Raw genomic sequence first — 25,122 nt, 5'->3', positions numbered from 1 at the left:
GTTGAGAATGCCTCCTACATTGAATCATCATTAGGCATCAGAAGAAGATGATTTCACCTAGAACTATATTGGTGTACAGTTTCCTAAACTGCTCTGCCCCAGACGTGAAGATACAGACTACAAGGAGGGACCAAGACGCTACTCTTACCCGTGTTATAGGGCCATTTGGAGTGAACTGCTGTTTGGACAAGAAATGCCTGCTTTCCAGACACTGACAAATAGGTTCCTGCTCACTAGAGTGTTCTCTGGCAACTCTCCTGGCCAGAATGACAGACAAATGACTCAGGTTATTCCTATAGACCCTGGATGGGGACCCCTTCAACAAAGAAGTCAAGGAACGTCTGTTGGCTCTGGTCTATGCTTCAAACCAATTTTGATAGGGCTCATCCAATTTCAAGTCAGTTTCAAGCTACCACAGCAGCTGCAGATATGCCTTTGACACTGACCACTTTTTTCAAACCACTTTGATCCACTGAGCTGCTGACTTGACCACTACCTGCTGGTTCCCCACATAATTTGAACCAATCACTGCTACAGGACTGCACCACATTGCTGGACAGTATCAAACCAACTTGATAGTCTCAATGCCATCTATTGGGAGTACCTGACCTGACTGATTTAACATTATTGGAAAGCATTCACAGTGATTCTGTCCCTGGACTTGATCTAAGGGTCTCAGTGAAAATGTAATCCCCCATTTCATACCTTTGTAAAGAAAATCCTTTGAACTTGAACATTGTGGCAGAGGCTGTTGTTTGTCCACCCCGTGTTCAGATCCAGCGTGCCCCTTTCATTCCAAAGTCTATGTATTCTGTGTGTTACATTACAGAGGTGGCTTATTCATGTTTTTTTTAGTTAATTGTAAATTGTTATTAAACACTCCTACTTTCATGGAACCTTGATTGAAAGTGTCCTTTATGTTGTTATCACTTTACTATTGTTACTTGGATGCTTTCGTGTTAGCTCACACCCCTGCAGTAGCTTTCCCTGGACCCATGTTACAAGGGAAGAAGGAGGTATATGTGCCAAATTCTGCCTGTTTCACCTTTTTGATTGGTGTCACTACTGGTTTTATAGGAGTTTGGGCATGAGTAGAAGTTTAGAAACCGCCACTACTCCTTCATAACAGTAGTAATTTCGTCACACTGGGACTCTGCAGCTGAAACCTTTTAAAAAAAAATGACAACATACCTTTGGAGTACCTATGCAGGCTAATACATCAATTTCCAGAGGAACTGTTTTTCCCCTGTTTTGAAATACCTTCTTTTCCACAACAAACTGCACTGTATGACCTTCTGTTAGAGGTCACACGAATTTAAATAATGGTTCAGCCCATTAAGAGTCTGTATGGAAAAATCGTGTGCGTTTCTGACCTTGTTAGTTATAGGAGGATCCCACCGATGTATTTCTCTTTGATAACCCATGTGCTCACTAATTGTTACAAGTAAATTACTGAACCAAATCTTCACATTTATGCAAATAATAGCTCATTCGGACTCTTTTCTAAGAATGGATTCTTGTACTGTCTTCACCCCCATGGTGGAAACTACCCAAGCCTGGTGTTAATCGTATTTGTGAGATCAAAATGCAAATCTCTAGACACTCCATTATCATCCACACGTAAGAAGCGCATCAATGATAACGATTCATATTTATATAGTGCTTTCGCCAAAGTTCTGCACAAAGTGCATATATCACCCAAGCAAAGCTGGTACTTCTTTACCGACCTCAGAAGGATGACAGGGTGACTTGGCCTTGCAGAGATTCGAACCTGCGACTTGCTGATCACATACAGATCGCAGCATCGATCACTTAGCCTGCTGACCTTTCTTACTGACTTCAAGAGAATAGAAATGTCAATGGTATTACAGAACAATGTTACTGTTCATCCTCGATGCTCAAGGATATTTAAAACATGCTGCTATCATTATGCAAACGCGTGCTCTTATTTTTTTTAAATTGGTGGCTAAATGAAAGTGTTTTGCTTTGCACATTTTTGTCTTTAATATGCAATTCTACAAAACAACATGTTTGTGCCTCTTACAGATTTTTTGTACAAAGCACAAAACTGCAGGCAATGTATGAAGCAAGGTGATGTGGAGATAACATGAACATTGCATTTTAATCTATATGTAAAACATTGAATAAAGCCACACAAATTCAGTTCCAGGTCAAAATAAAAGATGGATAAGCAAGATATGTCTTTTGCTAGGATTGCTCTGACTTTGTTACCGTGTTTGAATAGAGAAAGTAACTAGAGCATAAAATTACTAATTTTCTGCTGACCTCACCATCCATTTAAATTTTTCTTCTTTGTAGATGGGTAAAGGTTTGTGTCAGTTCTCATTTTCTGTCAGGTCTACACTGTTATTCCAATCAGACATAGCCGAACGAGAACGAATCTGTATTCAACTTTCCTCAGATACTGGGTGACATTTCCCCACTGAAAATCTAAATAGAGAAACTACCAAAATTGTGATTCAATGTGAAATAATGCATATATTTAGCTCAGGTGTCCACTTACTTTGCTAGCATGTAAATGGCGTCTAACATTTTGTTGGTTATATTTGTGATCATTTTTCAAATGCTTTTCTATATTTATTATGTGAGGCAAAATATTGAGTTTCATTTGTTTTTGTAAGCATGCATGCACGATGAAGGTTACATCTGAGGACGGATTTAACTGAAATTAATCATCTTAATGAAACATCAGAAATTAATCAGAAATTAAATATATTCAAATCAACATGTTTTCTGCTCCAAACGCAGTCAACGTTATTAAAGATATGTCAGTACAAAGTCATCAAGTGTGATAATTCATTTCAATTCAATGCGTTAGTTTATGTCGAATAAAAACAATATTTGTAAAAGTTCATCACATGAAATTACAGATAAAAACAGAATGCAGGGTGGGTGTGGTAGCTGATCCGGTTGCTTTAAATCTGGGCTGAATCTAACAATCTTAGACTGGGCGGCTCTGAGCAAGCTGTGCGCTGCTCAGACCTGACCTGTCATCTTCCTACAAGCTCCCCACCCTCTGGTCGACTCCCCCATCCTCGTTGGCTCTCGTCCCCTGCTCTCTCCCCTCCCACTTGCCTTTTGTCTTTGCAGAGCCACCATGCTGCTCCACAAACGCTGCCATCTGGCCACTGTCCATGGATATGGAAGAGGTAATCCACATGAAGCTGCAACTTACATTTCCATGGTGGCCATGTTGGGCAAGTATTTGTGTCAAAGAAAGGGTTGCACACTTGCCACTACCCATTCTTTGAAAAAAATACATTGCCTTAAGTAACCCAATTTATAAAAATAGGGCACCAGTAGAAAACATTTCCATCCCCATAGGTTTCAGATGCCTGTGACAGCTTGGGGGTCCAGTGTTAAGGCCCTCATTTTGCTCAAGCCTGCAAAATGGGCTCAAGGCTAGTAATGGCCTGTAAAGCCCACTGGGGGTGGAGGGCCTAGGACGGGGGCTGTGGTATAATTGATATGATATAGATAAATACAGTTTGTAAATTGATATTTAATAGAAATAACACTTTAAATGTATACAATGACAATGCTAAATCGTATATCTCTGCCTGAGAAATACAATGATGGCGGAATATGCCCCATCAGATCCTATACATATTCTAATACCAACTCCATATTCACTGCATGCATATGGGGTGATTTAGGTAATACCAGTATAATTCTGCAGAAACAATTCTGCACCTTTTCTGTACATCAAGGACACCGAAGACCTGATGGGTGAACCATACACTGTCACTTACTGAGATTTCACTATCAAGGCTTGGATGATCATTTCAACAGGCTAGCAACTAAAATATTCTGGATAATTATCCCTTAGCCTGCACCATCCTAGTTTGATTTTGATTTTGATTTTGATTCATTTCTTACGCGCACCAAGCAAACAATTGCATTCGGGCGCAGATGTTCACTATATGTTATATATTTAGCTGTGGAGGCTTAAGGTCACGATGGTTACTTAGGTTCATTTGAATAGGAATGTTTTTAATTCTTGTCTGAACGTTGCCAATGTAGTACATGAACAGATGCCAAAAGGCAGCTGGGTCCACAGCTTGGGGGCAAACACGGAGAACCTCCTGTCTCCTTTATAGGTGTATTTTGTCCGAGGGACACAACAGGAGTCTGTCTCCTAAACGGAGGTCTCTGGTAGGGTAATACTGGTGGATTCTCGTGTTAAGGCATCTGGGTGCGAGTTTGTGGTAACATTTATAAACCAGACACGTCACCTTGAATTTAATACGGTCCTCCACCATCAGCCAGTGGAATGCTTTCCGAGATGAAGAAACGTGGGCGGTGTTAACCTCACGGCCACATTCTGGGCCTTTTGTAGTCTTGACATTTGTTTTATAGGAATCCCTGTCATGAGACTATTACAATAGTCAAGATGGGCATTTACCAAGGCTCCCACCACCACTGGCTGATCTTGGGGTGTTAAAAAAGGTAGTATGTTCCTAAGCAAGCACAGGGAGTAATATACTGCTTTTATTTTTGCCCCAACTTGTGCATCACTAGTCGAGTTTTCTTGCCAGATGCAACCAAGATTTTTTACTTTCTTAGAAAAAGGGATGTTTTCACCTAAAATCTGTGGAGTTAAGTGGGTTCCTTCCTCTCTGTTTTTGTTCTCAGATCTGAATAGGATTACCTTCGTTTTGGCTGCGTTGAGCTGTAACTGGTTTACAAATGTAATCCAAAAAGGAGTATACACCAAGAAAGAAGTAATGCAATTTATTCTGGGTGCAAACACAACTGGGAAAGCAAGATTCATACAGAATGCAGAACAGAACAGACAGCATGAAAGGTGCTGTCAAAGATACAGCCCAACAACAGAAGCTTTTATAATCATACAAACTACTTAGCATCGAAACACATTGAACATTAGGATAGTCCTCCATGTGGAGGTGATTGGTAGGGTTGCATCATTCCCCTATTGTAGGACATACATTATTCTGAAATGTTTGTGTCCTGCACACCTTGCCACACCACCCTCGGTCACCTCTGTGATGTCACAGCAAGCCCCCATTTCCCACATCATAGTGCTAAAATATTGAGACATTTGAGATGACCAACAGATCTTTATTCATCTGCCGCTTGTCATCGCCATCCGTTTCTTGTGGAAATACAATTGATCATTACACTACAGGAGCTTTGAACAATTGAGAAGTTATTGTTTTAATGTTGCATCATAGAAACTCTTTGAATTTCTTCCCAGGATCATATATGTTTGTGCATTCACTGCCTTTCCCCAGCACCCATGCGCTTTGCGTCCTGACTTCGAAAGTATCAAAGGTTGTTCCTTTCTTACCATATGATCCATTCTCCAGCCTGGTGCCTAGAACAGTGTGGCTATCAACAAAGCCCTGTCCCCTTTTAGTTGGCTAATCCTGCATCTGATAAGTATGCACCTTTTAACCGTGCTGCACTTGCATTTTTATCACATGCCTGCCACATACGATAGAACAAATAGAATAGACAATCAACATGGTAAATCTGGAGTTTTGTTATAACCTGAAGGATGGACACTGAGTCATCACTTGTGCACAAGGTAAGTCTTCTTTATTGTGGGTGCCTCCTAGTTGCATGCATTTCTTACATTGGCATTAGGGAAACTGGCACAACCACTCATTCTATCTCTCTGTCTGCTTCTCTAACTGAAACTATTAGAACACCCATCCAGAAGATACACACCAAGGTTCCATCAGTGACCTCAGGCATGATGTCACCACCCAGTTACTCACCACTGCATGCCTTCCTCCTTAACAAATGCATGGAAGAATAGAAATACATGAAGGTGCTAGAAGCACAAATGCTATACTACCTAAATCACCATTACACACTCCAAACAAACTGACTGTGTCATGAAATAGACTGAGCGGTTAATAGGTACACAAACTTACAAAGAATCACACAACTCAAAACTGTAAGAGGGATGATATGCTAACATTGTAACCTTTTTGCGGTCACTCTCACACGCCACAGAACAATAATCTAATATCACTGAGTTTAAACTCTAACTTACTAAGTAAGTGTCATTCAGACAGCACTCACTGCTCTCTTCTATACTTGTTCTCATGGCCATATGGAGCTCCATTGTCACAGCCCCAAAAGGTACATGCAGCAACCAAGAACTTCTAAAATACCATACTTGGATGCCACTTGCATCAACTCACCAGACATCCATCTAAAATTTAACTTTCAAAATGACACCCCATAGGTTTGCAGGCAGGAATCCCTGCACAAGAAACAGTAACATACCACTAGCACACTATTAACAACAGCTCTGACCAATAATGCAGAATGCATAGGTCACCATCACCCAAACAAGAGATAATGCGTAGGGCACCATGCTTTACAGAGCCACAGGTCACCATAGCTTCAGCACATATACACCAATGTACAGGCAAACAGTAGAACCGCAGAATCCCAAACATTTCGGGGATGTGAAGAGAATAGGCAGTAAGCCCCTGTGGCCTTCGGGTCATGTAACAACATCCCAATGAAACTACTCTGTTAACTTGCACAGTGCAGTAAGCCCCTATGGCACTCATGTCATGCCTTCACATCTCAAGACAACCTGCACAGTGCATTAAGCCCCTTTGGCCCTTGTGTCATGTCACAACATTTCAATGACAGTAGTCTATGTAAGAAAGGCATGGTATCAACAGTAAGACAGACACAAGTGACCACAGTTCAAGGGTGTTTATTGAACTTCAAAAAGGGCTTGATAAACACCTATCTAATCCTAAATCCACAGATGGGAGCAAGCTACGACCATCAAATTATATTAACGCAGTCCTAGTGGTGGTTTGTCAAAATAAAAGAGTCTATACTAATAAATCTATTGCCAATCTTTACCCCTAAATACAAATAGTGTGGAAAACAATGTTATGCAAAAAGAAAGAAGTGTTCACGAAAAGATTGGCCTCCCTTTTCCATGTTTTCATCACGGGTCAAGGTGGTACACTACAGCTCAGCACAGTTTCTGGCTTCTCTAGGATGAGGGTTCAGTTCAAACACTAGCATCAGGGCCTTCTGTGCCCTAGTCTCGTTGCCTTTCAAAGTATCTTCTTTCAGGGAGCCTGAAGTGACAAACAAACAATACGTTACTTTCCTCTTCGGTTTTCACACATACTCAATTTCTCAGGTGATTCACTATCCATCCCGGAATCCCTCGGCCGGTTTCAGATCTGTTTCAACACAATGAGATGATATGATATGATAGTTTATTTATATAGAACCTATGCACAATGTGTTTCAAAGTGCTTCACGGCAGGGGAGGGAAGAAGAGAAAAATACAATGACATTCTTACAGGCCATGAACAACAAGAATGTGAGATTAACTATCGAACTCGGCCTGGCAACATTTCAGATAGAGCAAGTGCAAAGACACAGATAGGAAGCAATGGGAAACAGACAGGCGACTACCGTTCTAGACGTGACGGCAATCCTGGTAGAGCTGACATTTTACAAGAGGAGAGGGAGAAGGGATGAGAAGGAGTGAGAGGAACAAAGCAAGCACCTATCATACTAGGCCTGACGACATTTCAGATAGTGCTGGAAAGGTGGGGAGGAGAACAAGTATGGGAGGCGGGGAGGAGACAAATGTTGTTGCTATCATACTAGGTCAAGGGACAATGCTAATAAAATAAGTGCATAGAAAAAAAAGGGAGGGCAAGAGGAGGTAGAAGGGAGAGGAGGACAGAACAGAGAATAAACAGTGAAAAAGAGCATAGAAGCAGAGGGGAGAGTGAATACAGTTGCAGAGGCCAGTAAACCCCATACGTTTGCAGGGAACAGAGAATGTAGGCAAGGAATCAAGAAGGGCACAGCATGATTCAGAGCCACACTGAGTGCGAGATTCTGGGGAGGTCATGCATGAGAGTTGAGTGACATAGAGTCAATGTGTACATAAGGTCTAATCCAAGCGTTGGAAACAAGTCGGTGATGGTGAGACAATAGTGAATCGAGACAAATCCTGTAGTGAAAGATGTGAAGGGGAGGGCGTGGCAGGACAAGGGAAAAGAGAAGAGGGAAGAGAGAGCTGGCAAGTGGGAGGAGGACATAATGAGGGGCCAGGAAGACACCAGGTGGGCGGGGCTTAGGCATCCTTAAGTAGGGAAAAATAGTGGCAACCAGGAAGGCATCAGGTAGGCAAGGCTTAAATCAGGTGACCTAGATCCACTTGCGCCTGCTCCCTATTTGCAAAGGAAAAGATGCTGGAGGGCTCCTTAAATAGGGAAAAAGAGCAGCAACCAGGTAGGCGGGGATTAGGTATCCTTAAGTGGGGAAAAAGAGCGGCAACCAGGAAGGCACTAGGTAGGCAGGGCTTAGGCCAGTTGACCTAGATCCACTTGCACCTGCTCCCCATCTGCAAAGGAAAAGAGACTGGAGGGCACCTTAAATAGGAGAAAAGAGCGGCAACCAGGAAGGCACCAGGTGGGCGGGGCTTAGGCCAGGTGACCTAGATCCACTTGAACCTGCTCCCCATCTGCAAAGGTAAAGAGTTTGAAGGGCTCTTTAAGTAGGGGAAAAAGAGCAGCAACCAGGAAGGCACCAGGTGGGAGGGTCTAAGGCATCCTTAAGTGGGGAAAAAGAGAGACAACCAGGAAGGCACCAGGTGGGCGGGGCTTAGGCATCCTTAAGTCGGGAAAAAGAGCGGCAACCAGGAAGGCACCACTTGGCCGGGACTTAGGCATCCCTATGTGGGGAAAAGAGCGGCAACCAGGAAGGTACCCGGTGAGCGGGGCTTAGGCCAGATGACCTAGATCCACTTGCACCTGCCCCCCATCTGCAAAGGAGTAGAGGTTGGAGGGCTCCTTAAGTAGGGAAAAAGAGCGGCATCCAGGAAGGCACCAGGTGGGAGGGGCTTAGGCATCCTTATGTGAGGAAAAAGAGCAGAAACCAGGAAAGCACCAGGTGGATGAGGCTTAGGCCAGGTGACCTACATCCACTTGCACCTGCCCCCATCTGCAAAGGAAAAGAGGGGGGGCTCTTTAAGTAGGGGAAAAAGAGCGGCAACCAGGAAGGCACCAGGTGGCTGGGGTTTAGGCATCCTTAACAAGGGAAAAAGTGCAGCAACCAGGAAGGCACCAGGTGGGTGAGGCTTAGGCCAGGTGACCTAGATCCACTTGCACATGCTCCACACCTGCAAAGGAAAAGAGGCTGGAGGGCTCCTTAAGTAGGGAAAAAAGAGCAGCAACCTGGAAGGCACCAGTTGGGCGGGGCTTATGCATCCTAAAGTAGGGAAAAAGAGCAGCAACCAGGAAGGCACCAGGTGGGCGGGGCTAGGCATCCTTAAGTGGGGAAAGAGCGGCAACCAGGAAAGCACCAGATGGGCGGCGCTTAGTCCAGGTGACGCAGATCCACTTGCACCTGCTCACCATTTGCAAAGGAAAAGACGCTGGAGGGCTCTTTAAGTGTTCAAGTGCCCAATGTTCAATCAGTCCCCCTAAGCTGGGCTCAGACCACCTTTGTTTCATTTTAACACATATGTACTTTATCTCAAAAGCTTTCATTTGATCTCCCTTCGTCGGGCTCGGACCAACTTTCTCTACTTTTTCATTTCAATCAGTCTCCCCCTGTCGGGCTTGAATCGACTATATCTATTTTGCCAATCCTTACCTCTATATACAAAAAGTGTGAGGTAAAATGTTATGCAAAAAGAAAGAAGTGTTAAAGAAATCATGTGTCAGGATGTTCAGGCTGTTGGCCTCCCTTCCCCACGTTTTTGGGACAGGACAAGGCGGTACACTTGGGCTTAGCACAGTCTCTGACATCTCTAGTACGAGGGTGCAGTTCAAACATTAGCATCAGAGCGTTCTGTGTCCAAGTTTCTTTGCCTTTCTACGTCTTGTCTTTCAGAGGGCCTGATGCAACAAACAAGCAATATATTATTTCCCTCTTTGGTTTTCACACGTATTTAATTTTTCAGGTCCACTATCCACCTCAGAAATCCCCTCGGCCAGGCTCAGATTGCCTTTTATGCAATACTTTTCAGATTTTCATGTATCCAATTTCTTGGGTGATTCATGATTCAACCCGGTTACCCCTCAGCTGAGCTAGGATCCATTTCAGCACAATGTTCAATCAGTCTCCCTCCACCGGACTAGGATCGAATTTGATTCACTTTAACATGTGTTTGCTTTATCCCAAAAGCTTTCAAATGATCTCACTCCTTCAGGCTCAGACCAACTTTCTCTACTTTGTCATTTCAATCAGTCTCCCTCTGCTGGGCTGGGACTGACTATATCTATTTTATCATCAATTTACCTGGCAGTATCAACATCGAAGACTTTCGATTGTGCATGGGATTTGGCCGGACCCGTCGCAGGGCACTTGGATGCATCGATCTTTGCCAATCTTTCACCTTTCTTAACTCTCAATTTGACACCCTACAGATATTTTTTAATGAGCACCCATGCGGTGCCAGACTACACCATCAAGGGCATCATCTCTCAGTTTCAAAGTTAAATTACTCATTTGTTTTACTCATGTTGATTATCGCGTTTCATACACTGTTTGCTTCTGCGTTCACCATACAATGTTGCCGCTTGCAATCTTGGCTTCAACACAGACCAGTCTGGTATTAATCTCCCCGATTCACTGGCTGTGTTGATTTCATTGCTGCTGCTTTGTTGTAGGAGCTAAGGACAGTACCACAGCAGCAAGCGATTCTCCCCGCCTTGACTATCGACGCGGGAGAGCCCCGGGTACCTCCAACACACAATGCAGGATTGCAGGATTCTTCAGCCCTGTTTCCTGGTCTTAAATTTTCTATTCTAAAGGGTTCATTAAAGTAATGGTTCCTTGATGAAAAGGCCAAGGACACTTACCTCCTTCCAGTACCCTTCTCTTTTGCCGTCTTTCTCCTCATGTTAAACTTCCATCTTGGAACTGCTGCTTTCTTCTGTGTTTTGCCTTGCTCAGAGAGTGCTCTTGCGCTCTGCCTTTTATCCATGGGGGAAGTGTAATGGAAGTTAGGTGTATGTGATAGTCAGTAATTGCCTCATCGTTGTCTTGATCGTTGCATACGACTCGGGTGTTAGTCCGTTTTCTCTCATAGCAAGCTGTCCGTACAAAGGTGTTTGTGGTGTGACAGGGGTGGTTGAGTTCCTAAATATCCTACCCGGTAGAATGGAAGAAAGGTGTTGTAGCGAAGGGGATACTGCGTCTCGCCATCTGGTGTCCCTCTCCCTGAAAACCCCTCCCCCAGGTGATCCTCCTGCAAAGGTCCACCCCCAGGAACTGGATGCAAAAGTGACCGGGATGTCCTGGCAAACCTTCAGGTTTCTCACATTCCCCCATAGCCCTTGGATCATGTTAAACAAACTCAACAACTCATGACACCAATGACACCATTACTCTAACCACAACACGTTAAGCCCCTTTGGCCCTGTCGTCATGTCCAAATAACTCAATGATTTTATTCTATAACATGCACAACACATTAAGCCCCTTTGGTCCTCATGTCATGACACAAATACCAAACAATACTATCATTCCATAACCTAGCATGCATAATGTAATATATATCAGGCCCCTTTGGCCTTAGAACATAGTCCAATACACCACTTGCCACTCCTACCTCACTAGGTCACAAGCATAATTCACAAAACATCACATTTGCAACCATACCACAGCAGGTCAGAGACACAGTACACACAAGATCTCATTTGCCACCCATTCCTCAATGGGTCAAGTGTGCAATTTAAAACACACTGTTTGAGATATTGTCACTGGGCATAAACCAGTGTATTACATATAAATGTTGCTAGTTATCACCAATCCGCCACACATATGATATTGAGATCTTGGTTGATCACAGCTCAAACATCCATAACACATTGCATCATATATATAATGCTTGAAAACACTTCGAAAACATTTCTCCTAAAGATGACTTAATATAATGCTGAATAACATTACAACATACCACACCAGTAGCAATACTGTGCACACAGTGCCTTTCCAAACAATTGTGCATACAACAGGTAATCCTTAAAATAATATCACATTTAAAATAAAGCATCCACAATAATTCACTGGAACAATTCAACATAGTTCTGCAAATTCAGTAATGCGAGCTGCACAGCCCCCTTCTTATCCTGCGACGCACAGGGGACATCTGCCAGCTGCAGAGTACCTGCATACTTAAATCTATGATGTAAGACGTTGTTGTGGTGTGTGACTGGTTATGGAAGGGAGATGTCGTTTATGTAAGTCAGTCTTTTATTGTATCACTGGCCAGGAGTGCATGCTGATGGAATGCTAATGTATGCATGATAGCTCTGGAGAATGTTGAGTGAATGTGTGTGTGAGTGTTCTATGAATGTCAGTTGGGGGCCTGAGCTGGGAGTGAAAGGATGGCCAGTGGGCCTGTTTCCATAACGTCCACTTGTGTCTACCTGAACCTGTGATGTACATACTGCAAGTAACTGCCACCTTACAACATAACAGACGTCACACTCTTCATTGGACCTGGGCGTGCATCTCCTTCAAGGACACTGCATTTAAAATGCTTATGCTTCAGTGGCCCCTCATCACCAAAATATGTTTCCCTTACTTCACCACTGGCAGAGGCATCCCTTCCATTCCCACCCATGTGATGTTCGGAGCAGTGACATACTACGCACGTTGATGGCTCAGCGTGTCCAGCCATTGGCCCTTTGGATGATGATGTCATAATTTCTCCTCTGCCTTCACGGAGCACAGAGCTTCTAAGCCCTGGCTTTTAACTATGTGGCTCTTCCCGTTTGCTGCGGCATCAGGCTCTTCTGCATGCGTTGACTGCAGACACTCCCAAATAGTGTCTGGAGAGGTAGGCACTCCTCCTTCCACTTCACTGCTCTCCCTCTGCATTTCACTGCAGCAGATTGGCACAAGGAAGACACCCACAGAGCACTTCTCTGGGCCCAACTCTGAATCGCTGCAATAGCTCTTCCGGCTGCTCCTTGTGACTGCACCCTTCGCATGGTGCTCACCCCATGGCAGACAGCAACAACAGCCTCAGCACCTCCTACAGTGTGGGGGAAGACAGCAGAGTCAAAGCCCTGGGTGGTGGTCACATTTGGGGCCATTTTCCAGACTCATCACCACAGTTAGGGCTTTCCACTTATTGCCACATTTTGTAACTTGAAGGATGCGCATGGAGTTATCACGTGAAGACAAGATAAGTCCTCTTTATTGCAGGTGCATCTTAGTTGCATGCCGTTGTTCCAGAGGCATTAGGGGAATTGGTACCAGCACCCAGGCAAGACTTCACTCTATCGCTCTGTCTGCTTCTCTAACTGACACACTGGGAACACCCATCCAGAAGATGCACACCAAGGATCCATAAGTGACCTGAGTCACTTACCATTATAAGAGCCTTTTCTTCTTCTTCTTCTTAATTACCGAATGCGTGGGCGGACCCACGGAGGCGCTTCCCCATCCAATAGGATGATGTGCACCAACCCACCAATCAACACATAGCCCACATAAACTCACAACTCCTCCCACCGCCCCGTCTGTCTCACAAAATCCAACAACACACTGCTCCTCCTCCTGCCTCTCACCCCGTCACCTCCCAGCAAAACCTTCCCACTCATCTCAGCCACACTCAGCGCAGACAACCGAACCCTCATCAATTCTCTCTCCACAACATGTCTCTCACACCTAAGCAAAAAATGTCCCACCGTCTCAGGCACCCCACACACTGCACAGTCCAGTAAACTCTGAAACCAATCTGCACACACATTAAAAAGAAAGGGGGAACACAAGCCCTGCATTATCCCCATTACTGTTTGAATGGAACTCAATCACTTACCTCCTTTCTTATATCTCATCAAAATGCCACAGTGCTTCCACTGATCTATACATTCAAAGGTTGGTGTATGGCACATAAAGTACAACCCTTGCTGTAACATTTTTCCATAGAGCCATAGAACCAGGCTCCAAATTCACATCACACAGTCCCTTTTCAAAACCAACATGTGTATCCACAAAGATGCTAATCTCAGAAAGCAACTTTGTTGACCTCACAGGAAGACGTGGCTTTACATGAAGAAGAGCGTTGAGGCACCATCAAATAAGAACATTAGGCAATATGAATACAGGCATGACTTCTTCCCTTTTTATAATGAGAAAACATTATAACTGACTTCCAGCTTTGATACATCAAATTGTTAATGAAGATGTAATTAATCATATTCATACAGCACAGATTGTGCTTGAATAAGTCAACTGGGCACCCTGCTGGGCTTAGATTCTTGTTTGGCAGCTGCTCTTCAAAGAATTCCACTATATTACTTAAGTCAAAAATGGCATGCTGTCCACTGTGCTGTCTTTCAGACTCTCTAACTGTTTGCACTGGAGTGACCAATCTATTTTTGAGAAAAATATGTATCTCTAAATAATGATTTATATGGGAATTATTTCTTTGGGCTATAATTTTCCATACTGTGCATGTGTTCTTCACTTTGGCAGCCTGCACAATATCCCCCAAGGGCGGCTTCAAAAACTCGCTTTTGCATATCTTTGAGGTCCTTTGCACTCCTTTCCTTGACATTACTCCTTAAAGCTACCCAAAGCTCATCATTCTTATCCCTACAACACACATTGGCAGATCACTTAACTTTCATGCAGTATTTAACAATACTTGTATTCAATATTAGTCTTAATTCTGAAGTTCAATGATGAAAGAAATCTATGAATTCTAATGGTGCATGTTCAATTGAAAGGTAATTTAGTAATTCAGCCTTAGCCTCCTTTACAATTGAATTTTGAATGTGGTCATGTTCAAGCCCTGCCTATCAAACAGGGCAGTTGTTAGACTTTATTTTCCTTTCCATTATCACTCTCGTCAATCCAGGCTTTAGTTGGTATGGTATGGTACGGTTTGGTATGCTAATGTTTATTTATACAGCGCCTATACCCAGGCAAGTGTTTCAAGGTGCTCAAGGAGGTTGGGAACAAGGGGAAAAACAACAGTTGCTCCGAGCCCTTGACATTCTGAGATGCTAATACTCTGCACAGGCAGAGTAAGTGCATATAATACATTTAACATTTGAGACACAGCAAATAGGCATGATCGGTGATTCTGCAGTTTTACCAAGTGCATTTGGGATGAAGACAAGTGGGACAGACAGACAATCTTCAGACACAGTGTATTCAGATCATGCAAGTGCACTGGCAGTCACGGGTGCGGAAGTCCAAGTGCACCCAGTTGGTGGAGACTGGGGTAAGTGCAGAGAGGCCATTCTTAAGGGTAATTCCTAATTGCAGTAAAGATGGGTGGGGTGTAGGGCCCTGAGGCAAGTGCGAGAGAGGACTGGCGGGGGTGCCTAGGACCTGTGAGACTCTGAGGTACACCAGGCAGCCAGGCAGCAAGATTTAGGGTAGAGGAGGGAGAGTGAGAAAAGGTAGAGTACCACTGAGGAGGTGTAGCTGATAGATTTTTTAGAGATGTCCACAATGTGAGAAGAGAAGGAGAGAGTGGAGTCAAAGATAACCCCAAGGTTTTAAGTCTTGCAGGTGGATGAGGGCGCCAGCCAGGGTGAGAGTTGGAAAGCTGGGGCAAGGGTGCCAATACAAAGGATCTCAGTCTTACTGGCGTTGAGGCAGAGGTCATTTGCAGTTGTTGAGATGTCACAATGACTGCCGCTTGAGAATTTCAGCTGCAAGCTTTTGAGGCAGCAGAACACAGAATTCCAGCTGCTATTTCTGATCATGAACCTATTAATATGAAGGCTCACATCAACAGTTTAGTTACTGGTACTTCATATTACCTAAAATTGCTCACACAACTAAGACCCTTCCTCAATTCTCCTAAATGCTCAAATCTCGCATGGGCAATTATTGGGGCGAGGCTGGACTATTGCTCCATCCTTCTTCAGGGCATAGGTAAAGGCAAAATCACTCACTTACAAATCATTCAAAACAGCGCAGACCACATTGTGGAGGGCTTGCGCAGATCTGACCATGTGTCAGCTGCTAGGATGGCCTTACACTGGCTACCCATCGACACAGAATCTCTTTTCAGACTCTGTGTATTACACACAAATGCCTTTATGGCAAATGTCCCAGCTATTTATCAAGCATTCTCCTGACTTTCCAACCAGAGAACGCTCAGATCTAATAATTTGTGTCTCTTGCAAATGCTAAGGTCAAAGTTATTGCTAGTGCCAGGGATCTTTTCCTTAATCGGCTCTGAGGTGTTAAAACGCCCTACCACCAGACCTATTATCATTTACATTCTTTGTGGGATTCAAGGGTGGACTGAAAACTGCTTTATTCCATTGTGTCTTTCTCACCCCAGAACCACTGACCCTTCTTCTTCACCGGCCTGGAAGCCTGTTGTTCTCTGTTGTTTCGTCTTGTCTGGTGCTATCATGCCTACTGACTCTTGTCCCAGCACGTAATTAATCAATATAAATTAAGAGGAGTGCTGCTTAAGTCTTCATTTAGATTGTAACAGACTGGCTCAGACTCTGATGCACATGAATTGTTCTCCTTTTTTTGGGGGTATGCTTATCTGACAGGTGTCCTGGCTTATTATACCACTTGGTTCAATTTCTACATATTACAGATTACAAAGATTACATTCCCATGGAAACAACAGACCTGGTCGGCTTAAAGTGGGGGACCTGCTGCACGTTTCTGTTCAAAGTGATTGCTCTGCAAGTGTATTTAGTAGATTCTAATTCACTTAAATTAGGTATGAGTAAATAGAATGGGAAACTAAATGCTTTTTTGAAATGTTAGTGTTTGCAAGAAGAGTCATTTGCTGCCGCCTCAACACAACACGTAACACGATGACCACAAAGTTCAAACATCCTAGAATTTGCAATGTGTAACTCCCCATTCTGATACGGCAGTCCCTGGGCCAGCATCCTTCCTTTTGCTTGACCAATGCACCACAGCAGCAAAACTCCAAATAAATGTGTAGTGCTAGACACTCAACTAGTTGGACAGGACAGAAGAAAGCATTCAAAAGTCATGCAACCTCCAGTCGACCCACTCCAAATTTGAAATGCCACAAAAAGTGCAGTATTCACTCAAATCATTCTGAGCATAATAATTCCTTGAAATGACTTATTGCGGTCTTCTTGAAACGTTGACTGTTTTCAGTTTGATGGTGTGCAGGGGACAGAAGTATCCAAAGACTCAGGATACTATGTGTATATGCATTTAGTATGCATTCTCTGTGCCAGGGATTTTGTCACCTCCCCAGCACCCTTAATTATTCCAAAGTACAGTGTACATTTCATATACTTCTTGTAATTGAATATTCCACATAGCTGGTGTGCTGTGCATTATAGGAATGTTCTTGCAGTATAGTGTGGGCTTTCTCCGGTCTTGTGACCATGTAAGGTAAGAACTGACATCAATAGTGACTACATGGATATATCTGCTGCTCCATGTCTAAAGTCCCACCCGCCAGCAGCTGAAGTGGGTTTATAACAGTTCAGACACAAAGTATCAGCCAGTTCATCCTGGGGTTTTCTTTTGGAAATCATTTTTGAACCAAGGTAACCATTTCAAATCATACAACTTTTTAATAACACCCATTTTCCCTATCTGTCCTGTTTTAGTATATTTTCTACAGCAGAGTGAAAATATGGATTTGTATCAAAAAAAGGCTCCTAGACTTCCATCCAAAAAGCATCGCAGTTTATGTTAAACTGCAATAACTAATATCCTCATGTCTGTGGTGGCAAAGCAACCATGTGGAAGTAAATGTCTTATCAAAAAGTATATCTAGTAGGCCATGATGGAGTTATTATAAAAGGCCAAAACCTAAATGCCAGCTCATATATTGTATCCACTTGATGACAAGCATGAAAGGAACAACCAATGCCTACTTTGGAGCCTTGAATTTGCCCCATACCAGTTGGGGATGAAGCACCCACAAAGTTTATAGTGCACCACTGGGGAACTTGAAGCCTTCAACAGGGAGGGGGGGGGATTGGCTGCCCTGAAAGTAACTGGGAGTTGCCTACTGTGGAAGAGAACTTGCCTTAACAAAGAACAACCAGCGTATAGGGGAATATAGAGGGGCACACTGTCATCTGCAGCAGGCTGGGAACAACTTGTCAAAAGAGAACAATTGTTGGTAGAGTAACAAGGATTCTTTATATAAGGGGGATTATTTTCCATACAATCATCATATGAATCATATTGGAAGTGTTTTGAACTGACAAGTGTAAAGACATCCTGGGAAGTCCCCAAAAATACACAGGGGTTCTGGAGACAGATCAAACCAGACTCAATAACGACAATAGAAAAAGTAAAGGTCAACACACCGCTTTATTAAAATCCAAATTAAGCAAGAACAACATACAAGCACAACATTTCATCACTCTCAGCAAGATTATCAAAAACAACAGTTTGTATACTCAATATTTGTCATAACTGACATCATACCGTAATCTTACCTACCAAAACCTACAGGTTACAGGGATTGGTTAAGGGGATTGACTACATATACATTCTATAGGGGTTACACTTCTGATTGGGTAACAACAATGTGATGACTCCTTCTGAGACAACCTCTAAATTAAAAACAGTAAAAATACATAATCTCTGCAATAAACTATTGGTGGGCATAATATGTACTGGGCTACCCTTGGGTGTTTTGATTGGTTGTCGTTCTACTGACCAACCTCGGGCAACTGACAGGTCGTCAAGACATGAGCCAGACTGGAATAGGGGGAGAGCATTCCATGGTCTGCTTCCCTTCAATTAAAGAACATACCATCACTCATTCCTAGGCCATTAGACAGGGTATTTCTTTGTAGTCGACCTTGTATGGCACCTTGTATCTGGGAATATGTTTGAGGAGCAAGCCAGGTGCCCTATCTGTGTTAATGTCTAATGAATGCTATTGAATAGACAATGTTCTTCAATTATGGATCACGTGTAATGAGACCGCATTATTTCACTCTGCATTTATTGGGATTTTAGCTCATATTAGTGCAAGTGTTATGGTGCCTTTTACAACTGGGGACACTCTTGAGTTATTCATTGTGGGGTCTTCTTGGGTGTATGGCTCACTCATCCCTGACTTACAAAGGCTGGTTGGGATTTTAATTAATATGATAATATATGGCTTGCTTTTTGGGAATCGTTATGTCGTGCTTTCACTGCAACATTCCTATCCTCCCTTTTTCATGGTAACCTTGGCTTGGGTTGCTAGCTACTGTCTAAGCTCTGCACGGATCTGTAGTTTTGTTATTTGAGCACTTTGATTTCGCATGAAGTCTTGAGGTCTATAATTTACTCAGAAGTGTGTTGCAGCATCTTTTTTGGAAAAGATGGACGCCCATTACCCTCACCTTTCTATGTTAGTGAGATATAGTCATGCGTCATTTATGTTGCATTCAGTTTATACATTGCTCATGTTAGTGTTCTTCATGTCCTATGTATACCATGTTAATATTATTCATGTATAAATGCATGTATTACCTAGTGTTTGCGTTCTTTATGTTGAGTGCACATTTGCTTCGTGTCTAATGCATGCATATGTATTGTCACAAAGTTAGTTTGATATTGCTCGTGCCATCTTCAGCTTAAATTGTGTCCATCTCCTGCTGTAGCTGCCTGTGATAAGGGTTGGATGGCTGTCTGAGTGAGAAACATTTTTCACCTGTGCAGTATTGGACTGGAGAGGGGCGGAAGCTGTGGATGGTGTGTTCATCTGTCTCTCAACACAGAAGCTTGTTGGAGCAAATGTTGCTCAAAGTCCATCTGAGGAGTTAGAAGTAAGCCTTCCACAAGAGTGCAAGGCTATTTCTTGGACCACCTCTGATACTTAATAGAGGTCACTGTTGAAAGAAAAGTTGTTTTTTTATGAAGACTGCTGGTACCTATGAATTCCAATGCTCTGGATTGTGGAAAATACCCTCTAAGGGTTCATACATGGCCTGGAAATAAATAAGAAGGCATCATTTTCATCACAAGGACAGGAGAAAGTACTCAGAGCAAGCACAAGCCCGAAATTGGTTGATTGATTGATTTTATTTATATAGCACCTATCACCTAAATACTTTACATAAAGAAAATCAGTACACATGGGTGGATTAATTAAAGGAATCACAGAGAAAGGAAGTGATCTTAAAGTTTTGATTTAAAAAGAGGGAGACTGGACAGAGAATGGAGAGACAAAGGAAGAGCATTCCAGACCCTAGGAGCCAAGCGGGAAAAATAGCGTAAATGAGATGGAGAACAGTAATGGTGAGGAACAATATGGAGGAAGAGAGATTGGGACCAAAGACCACAGGGTGGTGAAAAGAAGGAAAAAAGAGAAGAGAGGTAGGAAGGTGCACAAGCATTAGGACATTTAAATGAAAGACATAGAAATTTGACGTGGAGTCATTCATCAAAAGATAACCTGTGAAGATGATTTAGAACATGGAGATAGAGTCCATTGGGAAAAGAGAATAAAGATTACGAATAGAAGAGGACTAGATAGAATGAAGAGGAGCAAGTCCATAGGCAGTAAGACCCAAGAGAAAAGAAGAACAGTAGACACAGTGAGAAAAGTCTAAGGAGGTGATAGGAAGTTCAGAAGCATGGAAAGTGAAGAAGTGGTGAGTATTCCAAATATTGTAGAATTGGAAATGACAGGAGCATGACATTAAGAATATGTGAGAGGAAGAAGTGGACACCTACATTGCAGGCGGCAACAGTGGCAAGATGGAGGGAGACAGAGCGAAAGGAAATGTAGGTGGGGTTAAAATTGGAGGAACAGCAGAAGAAGGAAAGAAAAGAACCCCAGTTTTAGATGTGTTGAGGTATACAAAATATGAAGGCACCCATGATTGGAGAGAAGGAAGACAGGTTGAGAGTGAAGAGTGTATTGCGTCTGAGAAGGAGGAAAAGGGGAAGATGTGGGAGCTATCTGCATACAAATATTAAGAAACACCATTTGCAGAGATGCCAGCCACTAGGGGAGAGGTGTATATAGAAAAGAGATGTGCACCAAGTACCGAACCTTAGGGGACACAGTGAGAAAGAAGGAAAATAGTAGAGAACTGACCAGACCAAGAAACAGAAAAAGTACGATTAGTAAGATAAGACTGAAAGGATTCAAGAACAGAATCCCAAAAACCAAGATGTGTAAGAGAATAAAGAAGAATAGAGTGGTTGACCATATCGAAGGCAGCCAACTGGTCAAGGAGAAAAACCTATTCTGATAGCATGCAGAATGAAGGGATTGAGTTATAGCCAGGAGTGCAGTCTCAGTAAAGTGAGAAGGTCAGAATCCAAATTGGAAAGAAGGAAGGAATGAGTATAAACAAGGCACTCTAGTAGCTTAGAGGGGAAAGGTAGGAGAGAGAGAGGGAGAAAATTAGAAGAGATAGTGGTATCAAGGGAGGGTTTATAATGAATTGGAAGAAAAGAAGCATGATTGAAAGAGGAAGGGAAAATTGCAGAAGAAAGTAAAAAGATTGAAAAGAGAGATAAAATCATTGTGTGGTGGGAGATACACAGTTGGGAACAATAAGGAAGGGAGAGGATCACTAGGAGCAGCATTAGGGTGGGCATGAACAAGGCAAGAAGCAGTGCTAGAATCAGAAAGTAGGTGAAAGGAAGACATAGTAGTAGGTTGTTCAGAGCTTGGAGGGAGAGCTCAGGTTATTATGGTTGACTCGTAATTTTTGGCATGCAAGGCGAATGCAGCAACAAAGCAGCACAGGGAGAGTTTGATTCCGAGCTCGAACAGGTGAGGAGAAAGAGTTTTTTGCAACAGTCTCCTGTGTCGGGACACAGACATCTTATCATATGTAACTACAGGAGGGTTTTTTGTCCACCATGGAGAAATAATTTTTCTATTGGAGGCACAGAATGCTATGATGGTTGTCCCCTGCCCTGCTGCTCAGTCCTCTCTAACTGACTTTACACTTAAGGACGCCACACCTGTTAACTCATCAGCTCCAACCAGCAGAGGGGAGGACGCATCCTTGGGCTTGAATCTCTTGAACTGCGTGAACTCTTCAAATTCTGATAATGCACAGGAAGTACAGTAGAAAGCAACAGCGCTCGGTGACCGACTAAAAAGAGACTCAAGGGACCACAGCACAATCATGCAGGGCACTCCCCTAGGGCTTACATTTAGCTCCATTCCACGAACACGGAATGCATACATGGAGGCAGAGGGGGTACACAGGTTGCCTAACGGAGGAGAATGATGACACTGTTCTAGTTTCAATCAGGGGTGTCAACCAAAATACAGGGGTGTGGACCGGGTATACCCGGAGCGGCTACTGTAGTAAAGTGCCTCGCCCAATCGCTAAGTCACACACCCCTGTAGCACTTTCTCATGGCCACATCAGTAGGGAGCCAATTGAGGTTTATGAATGTCAATGTAGCTCAGTGCTGGCAGACCTGGCTGAGCAAAAGATACTGCTGGTGACCCTACTTGAAGCCCACAGAAGGTGAGGCACTGAGATGTAGGTACTAACTAGTGTGGAGGGAGCTGTACAAAGTCCAAACCTGTTAACAGTGGAGATGCTTGCAGTAGCACAGGCTCCATCAATGTGGCTGGCACATTGCTCAACACGCTAAATAGCGAGAGCACAGGGTATAAGATTGTTTTACCCAGAAAAGGGACCCAGCTAATGCAGGTCCCCCTGTACACAACGAAGGCACATCGAGTACTATAGCGCCTCCATTACTCCCATATGGCGAAAGGATCCTATACCTAGTGTGGCTTGTAAGTCCGCTAGACCAACTACAAGGGCTGATCATATGGAAAGTAAATTTATTTTTCATTACTATACAAGAGCATGCACCCGGCCAAAGCTGGATAAAAAATGAAGCAAGATAGGGGGGGGGGGGACACATGACAAGAGTGTTATTTCTAGACAAGGTCCCAAAACGGTCACAGAACCATTTTGAAACTAGGGAAGCCATTGTCAACAAATGCACGTTTTGTTTCCGTGTAGTGCGTGGATGCATATCGGTAACACGTGAGGAAATACTGTGCTCCCCTGGGCTACATCAACAGGGGGAAAGTGGTGTTGACTCAATCCAAATCGAGCTTAGGGACTCGAGTGCGGTAAATGGGATACTTGGTAGGTGTATAAGACTCCAGCCCTCCCTCTCCCAGAAAAGGGCAACCGAAATTAAAGTTCACCCACCCTACAATGCTGATTGCAATGCAGATACTAAGTCATGCCATCCTGTACTCTCGGGAACCAATGCATTGCCACAGGGAAAAATATCAGGGGGCAACTCTATCTGGTCTAAGCCAATATGGAGATGAAATGAGCACGAGGGAAGGTTTGTGCAAGGGGAATCACTGGTGACCAGTCTACAGCCACACAGAGAGAACTTGTGGGCAAATTGTCTTGTCACTGGGTTATTGCAGTTATTTTAATAACAATGCGGAATGGCTGGTTATTTATTTAAAGGCTTCTTTTCTGTGCTTTGTTTTTCTTATGGTTCATTATGTACTTTGATGGCCTCAAATCCGAATAAAGTTATTGATTGATTGATTGATTGTAAAAATCAAAAGTAGACAGAGAGGAGGAAGAGGCAGGGTTAAGCAGAAACAGAGAGGGCCCACTTTAAATTTAGAAAAAGACGAATGGGCATGGAAGAGAGAGAGAGTCAAAAAGGGAATTGAAGTAAAGTTGCTTAGCAGAGAGGAGAAAGGTATTATAGGATGTATGAAGAACAGACCTATAGACTATATGAGGGGCTTCCAGGGTCATAGACCAACGTCACTCAGCACGGTGTAAAGCCTGCTGAGCCACCTGAAGGAGAGAGGTCAGCCCATGTCGATGTAGTTTATATGACGGAGTGTTGGTCAAGCTGTCAGAAAGAGGCATAATCAACAGATATGAGAAAAGGTCTAAAGATGGCATAAGTGATCTGAGAGCACACATAAAGGAAGTCATATTAAATTAACGAAAGTCATGGTGACAGAAACAGGTAGAAGAAGTGGTAAAAAGAGGTAGGGGAGAGAAAAGGTGAAAGAAAGCAGATGATGATCAGATAGATTTAAGCAGAAGTGCAGTCACAGAGGATGTGAGAGGAATCATGGAGAAATTAAGATCCAGAAAGTACCAGAGTTATGAGAGTGAGTGGTATGAATGTGTGCAAGAAGATAGGAATCAAGAAGGGGAACAGAAATGTGTAGGGGAAAGGTGAAGTTTATAGTCACTTGGTAGAAGCATGGGAAAATTTAGAGGAAGCAAAAGTGAGAGAAGCAAGTCAAGAGCCTCACAGAAACTAGTAACCGGTCCGGGCGGATGACAGAGTAAAAGACTAGCCAAAGATGAATGGGAAGAGAGGAGAGAGTACTGAAATTCGAAGGTAAAAAAAGAAGGAAGCTCTAAGAAGGCAGAAGGAGGAACGGATCGGACGGAAGAGAGATTTCCCACTACACTACCGCGACCCGAGTTACAGGGTGCATGGGAGGAAAAGAAACAAGAGGATGACAGAAAAGCCGGATAACAGTGTTAGAGGGAGAAAGCCAGGTTTCAGTGAGACATAAGAATAGGAAATAGAAGTTAGAAAAAAGATCAAGAACTGAATGGGACTTTTTGTTAATGGAACAGGAGTTCCAAAAAGCCACTTTGAGGGAGAGAGGGACAGAGACAGGTCAGCAGATGACGGGTGAAGGAGATTATCATAACTAAAAAAGGACGAGTGGGAGAGAGGTAAAGAGGTAGAGCAACTGGAAAGAGAATGGGCTGGAATGGTCAACCAAAGAATAGATAGGGTAGCAGAGAAAATAGTGGACATATTGCAAAAAGGGTAAGAGTTAAGATGTCATGTTGGAAACAAATTACCGGGACCTTCACCTGGAGTGGGAAGGAAGCGTGTAAGTGGGCAGAAATCAGGATAGAGAAGGAGAGGCGGCATGATGGTAAGAAAGGGGCCAGTAGCGAGTGAAAAAAGAAATAAGCAAGAGAGGAGGAAATAAACAAGAGAGGAGTATAGGGAACATATCATAAGGAGAACAGAGCTCCCATCAGCGGACAGCAGCAGTCAGCAATACTTTGCCTGGTCTTTGCCGGGATATCATCCCAGAAGGTAAGGCAAATACACTGCCAAGGGGTGGCGGGAGGGCTGGGGGCCTGGCAGGATGGGAGGTAGCAGGCCAGA

This window comes from Ambystoma mexicanum, chromosome 5p (genome assembly GCF_040938575.1).
Source record: "Ambystoma mexicanum isolate Mex_15411 chromosome 5p, UKY_AmexF1_1, whole genome shotgun sequence".
Lineage (NCBI taxonomy): Eukaryota > Metazoa > Chordata > Amphibia > Caudata > Ambystomatidae > Ambystoma > Ambystoma mexicanum.
Note: the sequence above shows the minus strand (reverse complement) of the source record.